At 39.5% G+C, this 8,715-nt stretch overlaps 1 pseudogene; it reads left to right on the plus strand.

The window, feature by feature from the left end:
- Nucleotides 1–401: 401 nt before the first annotated feature.
- LOC145076344 (transcription factor bHLH35 pseudogene) lies at nt 402–1,055 on the plus strand (annotated as a pseudogene).
- The last annotated feature ends 7,660 nt before the right edge of the window (nt 1,056–8,715 follow it).

Here is an 8,715-nt window from a genome sequence, read left to right on the forward strand (position 1 = left end):
TAACTTCTAAAAATAATCCCAATAATCATGGTATCTCTTCAGTTTAAATCTCCTTCCCTCTTTATCTAAAAATCGATTTCGGAAAACCCTTAATTGAACAAATCGACACCCCCACCCTTGTCCATCCGACCATCATTTCCCCTTTATTCCAGTCTGCATCAAGTTCCGATTCCGGCTCGGAGTCGGACAACGAAGTTCAAGCTGCTCTCGAATTACAAACCATAGAAACAGAGCTCTCGATAAGGAGCAACGAAGCAGCAACGCAGGTGAGTATAAAAACTATTGGGAGACCAATATGTTTCTCCAAACTTAAGAATTCGATATGTAATCATACTAATTAACTAATCATATGATCTTCTCCTTTTATCTTTGTTGTTTAAACCTAAATCCATCGTTTTCTTATGATATTTCTAAAATACATTTGGGGCGGATTGGAGGAAACATTTTCCGGCTAATGTGATTCAAGTTCGCCGGACGGAACTTAGTCGTCGGCGGCCTCCAAGGGAGGATTATTCAAGAGGAGATAATGAAACTAGAGTCTCAAAAATTAGAATTTGGGGTTTACGATTTTGATCAGGACACAGTGTTCATGTCAACGTAAAAATCAAATTAGAAAATGATTCAGCAATCTCCAGATACAAGTGATTCAAGGGCCTTTCCGATTGAAATTATTGAAGGAAGTCAAAGTCTTGAACTGTTTTTACGTACTCTCATGATTTTATCTCAAATTGATGATTGTGTTAAAGTGTTAATTAATAGTTAAAAGTGGCATACGTGGGAGAGAAGATAGCATTGGTGAGTTTGAAATGCAGGAAAAGAAGAGACATGATGGTCAAGATTTGTGAGGTTTTTGAATCCTTGAAGCTCAATGTTGTCACTGCCAACATCACTGCTTTTCCTGAGACCCTTTTCAATACACTCTTCATTCAGGTTTGCACTAGAAAACATACACTTCGGTGGTGTGTTCTTGACTGAAAACGAAAAGAGAAGGAATGCAGGGGTGATTTTTCTTTTGTATTAAATATTGATTGTGAATCGATGCAAAAAAGGAATAGAGAATGGAAGAGTGTTTATGTAGATGATTCAATGGATGATTTTGGTGAGATTCCAATTCTATTGGAATGGAATCATGAATTCCAATTCTAGTGGAATGGAAAGACGAATTCCAATTCTGTTGGAATCACAGATGTTGATACTTGAACAACAGACCACAAAATTGAAACGGACCACATTATTCTTTTAGAATGTATTAGTCGTTATTAGATTCTGATGTTTTTTTTCCTGTTTTTATTGTTTTATAGTTTTATTCCTTAACAATAAATTTAATTTTTAACAATTGTTACCCGTATTCTATAAGAAATAATGTGTTTTTTTTATTCTTCAATTGATTATTCAAGGATTTGTTATTCTACAAGAAGTTTTTAAATTCATGATCAAGAACTAGGTTCGAAAATATATTTATTATTTATGGCTTAAGAATATTTTTATTTTTGAATATGCTCATAAACATATTCTGTCAGAATGTCTGAATTAAAAAAATTATAATACGTAAAATCGGATTTTTAAAATTAATATAATCTATGTGTGTGTTTTGGTCAAAAATCGATCAAACGAAGATCAACCAAGTTATATGAGAGGTGTGGTGTTGTAGCTAATACCATGGTTGTAGAACTCGTTACTCGATATCTGTTCGTCCGACTACCGAGTTGCGAGTACTCTGGGAGTACTCGGATTCGGTAATTAGTGTATAAATATTTTTAGGGAAATTATATATGTTAAAATCATAAGTTAAAAAGATAAATTGATTGAAATATATAACAAAATTAGATACATGTGAATACACAAAAACTGAATAACACACAATGGTCTAACTTCGTGAATAATTACTTAAAATTTTAAATATATATCTGTAGTAAAAACCACATGTGTGTGTTAAATAATACATCATTAAGTATATTATACATATTAATCATCGAGTTGACCGAGTTGTACAACACTATATTCTTAAATAAGGGGCCAATCGGGGAGTACTCGAATTCTATAACTCGCCTCAGTAAGGGGTCGAGTAGTGAGTACTCGGATGAGTAATCGGCAAACTCGGCGAGTTTTACAACACTGGCTAATACAAGAGTCAAAATAAAGTTAAAATGACAAGAGTGGATAATAGAAGGAAAGTCGAGACCTCCCTGGTCCCAACTTTTTTTCCAACTATCTAGAACAATGGACTACTACCCAGTTGCTAAGCCAAAAGACGCACAAACACATAGTAGCCCCTTGAGACTCCCGAGAGAAACCTCATATCATAATAATTGCACAAGCTATCCTGCCCCTTATGGCTCCAACTGGCCAAGACAGACCGACAAACCAGATGCCACCAAATCCAATGCCAAAGGAGAATGCTACTAGACCAACTATAGTCTTAAATCGCAACCGATCTTCATTGCTTACCAATTACTAATTACATGCATGCTGTGGTGTTCCACAACCTTACGATCCAAACCACCCAGGTCAAAAACATCTGAAAAAATCCATTCCCAATCATAAGATAAAATCCATCTGAAAATTTGAGCTCCCATACTAGCTTGACCCTACATAGATAGAACCAAAGTAAAACACAAGAGCCTGATCCGCCAACAAAATTGAAACCATCCCTAAATCCTGAACCCTTCAAATGAACCCCTTGTAATTCCTAGTCCTTAACCCATATCCTTCCGAAGAGAAGGCCTCACACAAAAACAAACACGATTCCAAACTCGAGATCTAACCCAACCGATCTGATAATCAACTCATGACCCAAGATCCACAAATCTGCGCTTGCATTTCACACCACACTTGAACAATAAATAATTACTCCCAAACCATCTCTAAGATTACCAGTCTCACACATGGTCCAACCACCAGGTTGTAACGCCCGCGTTTCCAGGCTAGGCATTTTCGTTGATGTAATAGTCTAGGTTAACCTTTGTAACCCGTTTTGAAATAATAGAAGTATATTATTTGAGTATTATGTGTTTTGTGCTTAATTTCTTAATTATGTGATTTGATTAATTAAGAATAAAATGAGCGTCAAAAATTAAGTGTAAAATAAACTTGATATCTTTGGATAATGTTGTAGTAGTTGAAACGAAGTTTCCGAATATATATAGAACGCCCAAATCTGACTTCGTATGAGGAAGTTATGATTTTCTGAAGTTTCGACTTAACAGTATGCAGCCCGAAATACTCGATTTGAGATCGAGCGGTTTTTAGCCGAAGCAATCTAAACGAGAATCGAAGATCTCGTTGTTGGTATCGAAGTGATGAAAAGTTAGGCGGGATCGGACGTCAAATGAAGAAGTTATGAATTTATAACGAAGTTTTTCTGTCCCGGCCTACTAAAAATAAATAATAAAAATAAAAGTCAAAATTAGCCGACGGAGTCTTAACGAAAGTTGTAGAGTGTAGTCTTACCTACGCGTGGATATAAAGAACGTCGAAAACGGAGTTCGTATGAAGGAGATATGAATTTTCAAAGTTTATTAAATAATTTGTATTTAAACTTAATCTTTAATTCGGATGTATATCCGAAGGAGTCACCGATCTGATCCGAAGTACGCCCAGCGTACCGCGAAGCATGACGCACCTCGCACTCGAGTTCTTCGGATGACGCATGTAGTGACGCATTCGGAGGCCTACCCCCCGCGTAAGGCAGTACGCCCAGCGTACTGCGAGGCCTCAGCCTCCTATAAATAGGATGCGGGGGTTTCGGGTATTTTTCCTCATTTCTTCTCCTTTTTGTGCCGAAGCTCTGCGCGTAAACCCCCGAAGCCATCCCGACACCCCGGATCTCATATCCAAATTAAGAAGGAAGTTTCACGCTCCCGGGATCCCGAGAAGTGCGATTCCCAAGCCGAAGCTCTGCCCGCGAGAAGTTCGATTTTTGTAAAGATCTTCCAGATCTGCAGAGGATTACTACTTCTGCAAGCCGTAGTGTTGTCTGATCATGTTCTGATCAAGTGAGTGTGTGGTTAGTTTCTTCTAACGCATAATTATGAAGTATTTTATACGAAATACGTATTATGTGTATAATTTTGTGGTTATATGTGTGAATGTGTATTCACTTTCTTCTATCTCATAGATATGATTTATTCTCTATGAAATACGTGTTATGTGTGTGTGCCTCATCTGTTATGTGGAATATGTATTGATTAAAGCATGCGATACAGGTTTTTAAACTATGTATAAAAATGTATATTTTTATCTACTAATATGTTGGGTAGAACATGGGTAGATAGTTGGTGTGTAATAAACAGATGAGAGGCCTCGTTGTTGTTTTGATTTAGTCATCTAGCGGAGTTTAGATGACGACCACGGACTTTTCTAGACAGTCTTGTGGAACACTAACAGGCTCGCCACCTGTAGGTGTTAATGAACTTGGGTGTTCATTCGCTGTACTCCATCCCCCTCATTGTTGCCTTATTTGACTTATATTGCTGAGGAACCCCCGAAGCATGTGTTGTCGCCCCGATGAAATATTCTTAGACTAGGTCCCTTATGTCAGTTGTCTTAGGGATGTAAAGTGAGAATAACGGGAATGGGTATTTGGGTTATTGTTGGTTGGTGGAATTATATATGATTATTTATTGTGGGTTGAAAACCCTATATGCTCACCAGGCTCCCAAGCCTGACCCACTCAGTTTTATTTGTATTACAGGAAGTGGCGCAAGGGCATAAGATGGATGAACCGTCAAGTTGTTTTGTTTACAAGTCTGTATATGTATATATTTGTTGAATGACTTGCAATGTTATCGTTTATGCTTTATGGTCTGTATCGGAACATGACATCCCGAGTTTTGATTATATAATGAAAATACATTTCTTTTATGAAATGCTTTGGTAAACATTGTTTTATCATGTTTTGTTTTTGGGAACAAATTCCGCAACTCTTTCAAATCAGAAGGATTTACTCTAAAATTATTTTAAAAGCATAAATGAAAATCGGTCTTTTCTGGATGAGATTTTGGGGATGTCACACAGGTTCCCAAAAGCCCAAATAACAAAGTTGCCCAGCTTATAGACCTCCTCTGGACCATACACTGGCTGCCCACTTCGTCCTGCAAATCAAATCCAAAACCTTGACTCCACAGTCTCCACCAAGACCCACCTGAACTACCATAATCACACGGGCCTCGCCCACGAGACCTACCCCTCAAAAGCTACTTAATTATGACTCCGCCTCGGACCCCAATGGTCCTCGACCCAAACAGAGGATACTCCTCGACAATCCTAACCGACGTGCCCAAGGCACAAATTGATTCCCCATCAAGCTCGACCATCTATAATATTAAATTACCTCGAACTGGTGAATGCTATGATCCCCATCGCAATCTTACAACACCTCCAACCACTCATGGTATGACCACCCTCAAACAATCAGAATACCATGCATCCTGAGCCAAATCCTGTAACCATTTAGGAGTTTGGGTCATGCAGTCGAATCCCACAGCCAACTATGAATGACAAAGGAGATGCTGACCTGTGGTTAGAGGTTTCCTGAACTCCCACCAACACAACCAAAATCTGAACAACCACTTACTTCTCCCCCACTAAGACTCGACGAAGCTCTCCAACCTCATAATCCCGGTGGATCTCTGATCCACCTACCTTAAATAGCATGAACAACTTATAACTGGCCAATCATTACTAGCATTCCATTGGTAGCCAAACTCAATGATCACACAACTCCTGAAATGTTAATCCTCCTAATGATCCAAATCACCTCCCTTGATACCATGCCAATTTCTTGAGTCCTTACGCTGGCGACTAAAAACCATAACCCTTGCACTGAACTAACAAATCTTCATCTCAACACTCACTCTCGAAGAGTCACTGAATCTTAATCGATTGCAACCTGAGTGAAAATGAAACTCCCCTGAAATTTCTAATGGCCAAATAACTCATGTAACTGACAATACAAATTCCTGCTACCGTCCCTCTCCTAGCAACGGTAGTGTTAGAACCAAACAATTCTTCCATATGCAGCCACCACTCCTACTAGAACGAATACTAAAATCGTTGAACCTTGATGAATACTGGAGAACCAACCCGCTGAATCCTGACTATATACCTTCCACACAATTCCCTTGAACCGATCTCGACCAAACCCAAAATAACAACCGAACACGTCGGAACCCGCCACATAAGATACAACCCCTTAATAACCCACTAATGATTAAATGCATACAAAACACATAAAACAATCCTCGAAATTATAATCCCACAATAACAGAGCAATATAACAAAGATAATTTTTACCCAAATCAATATAAAATTCCAAGCAACATGAAAAATGATAACAACCAAAAGGAACACAAAAAAGATAACATGCCCGCAAAAGCACCGAACGGAGCATGGACCTCGCCTGTCTGGCACTACAATGACCGACTCCTATCTGCTAGGGCTCTTGCCTTACCCTCACGACTATCATAGATCCATGAAATAGTCGGAGTAATCACACTCACTTATCCTCCCCCTTTTCCTCGGACATGTGGCCCTCCTGTGGCCTACTTAGTCGAAGAGAAAACATAATGGGCTTGCCCTTAAGGACAATCCCTACTGAGATGATCAATCCTGCTACCCTTATAGAAACTCATACCCCTGGAATGAAAAACTCCATTGTGTAGTTTCCCGCACATGTTGCACTGACCCCGGCCCTGTCGACCCCTCAATCGTTGATCTGAAGTCTTGGGTCCCCTTCCCGGGACCCTCCCCTGCTTGCACCTGATCTGGCCCCCACTTCCCCAGGTGTTCCAAATCGATCTCCCTCTCACAAAAGATATAGAGCGAGCTCCAATGATAGCCCTAAACTCAGCACGGATCGGGCCCAATCGCTCATCCAATATCTCTAAGATCCCCTCCTCGAACACACCAAAAATCACAGGACTCTGCTCTAAAATATCGCGGTTAATCTCTGACGAGATGAATTCCCACATCTACTCACTATCGACTCAGTACCCTCACCTAAGCCGGTATGATAACCGAAACCTCCTCGCTGAGTGCTCATCACCAAACTGAAATATAACATGCCACTGATCAAACATACCCAAGAATCCTCTTCCACAGGCTTCTCAGATTCTCCAAGACTCTCCCTTATTCGAGTATGGATCTTGTTGTTTCAGTAGTATGGCCCCAATAATACCTTCCGCACCTATCCGTAGTTTCCTCAAAAATCATCTCAAATCCTCTAAGTTACCTTCTCAAACTGATGCACCAAAACTCACTAAAAGACACGACTACAACCGCTGCAGCTCTCCTAGGTCCTCGACCTCACTCTGCCATCAACTATTGAGGGACTCCCCATAATTCCATTCATCCACCTCATGAATACCATCATATTCACTTAGTGGCTTACTCCCATCATGTAGGAGTTCCACAAAGTACAAAGCAAGCAACATTCGTGAAGTAATACTCTAATCCACAAAACTATCATAGAACATTCAACCCACACACCAGCACTTATGCTAGCAATTCCACCCTTACTGCCGGTTGCCTTATGCATGCAAATTATACGTAGAACAAGATCAAATAAACTATCGAATAACAAACTCTACACTAGAACCATAACTAGACAAGGAACATGAAATAAGGCCAAATCCATTATTCTAGGGCTAGAAGATTCAAACCGTATACGATTTCAAAGCGTAAACTTAGCAATTACTGATTCAAATAGATATTCCCATCTCAGTATAACACCCAATTCACCCAATACAACAAGTTATCACATATCAGGCCAAACTACCGCTAACTAATCAGCGCTAGCATGCAAGTGTACCAGCTCATACAATATTCATACAAGGCATCTCTCCTAGCATTCTATCATATAAGAACTAATTGGATCCTTAGCCCTAACTAGCATAGAATTCATAGATTCATAAATCAAATCATAACAGATAAAATGTATGGGTATTCAAGGAAAACTTACTTGAGCTCGGCTGATTGCATGCACCACACCCTTCTCTTATTATAGAAAACCCTTTACCTGAAAATACTTTTGTTTTGAAAACTTTACAAATCCTCAGTTTGCATTCAGACACACCCAAGAGTATGTCTGAATCCCTCAAACCGAGGCTCTGATATTAAAAGCTTTTGTTTTTGAATTTCTAAAACGTTATTACATAATCTTCCCAAAAAATAAGGTAACAAAACATTTAACATAACATCATCAAATCAGAGTAGCTCGCAGAATAAGAAAACATGTGGTGTGTGCTCTGCAGTCATCAAGAGTTTTCCCAGTTGAAAACCAAAGTACCTGAAACATAAACTGAAAACCGTAAGCACAAAGCTTAGTGAGTTCCCCAAAATACCATACAACATACTACCACATATTATCATACGACATACATATAGTTGCCATCAGCTCCCCGGATGGTCTTTATCTAATAGCCCATGGGCTCCCCCATGGTCTTTACCTAGAATACCACATGCTTCCTCAACGGTCTGACATCTAATTGCCACGGGCTCCCCCTGGGGTCTTCCATGCAAGTATCACAGAGACAACTAGCATACCATATAAGATGTAATGGGCTGACATTGGTGCCTTCGACGCATGGATATAGTGAGGACACTCACCTCACACTGCTGGATCATATAGAAAACCCTTGGTTGTCGGCTTACTGATCCTCAACTACCAATAATAAAACAATACCCGATTAGCAGTTAGGTTCCAATCCACAACGA

This window comes from Lactuca serriola, chromosome 9, assembly GCF_051521515.1.
Source record: "Lactuca serriola cultivar US96UC23 chromosome 9, Lser_US96UC23_V15, whole genome shotgun sequence".
NCBI lineage: Eukaryota > Viridiplantae > Streptophyta > Magnoliopsida > Asterales > Asteraceae > Lactuca > Lactuca serriola.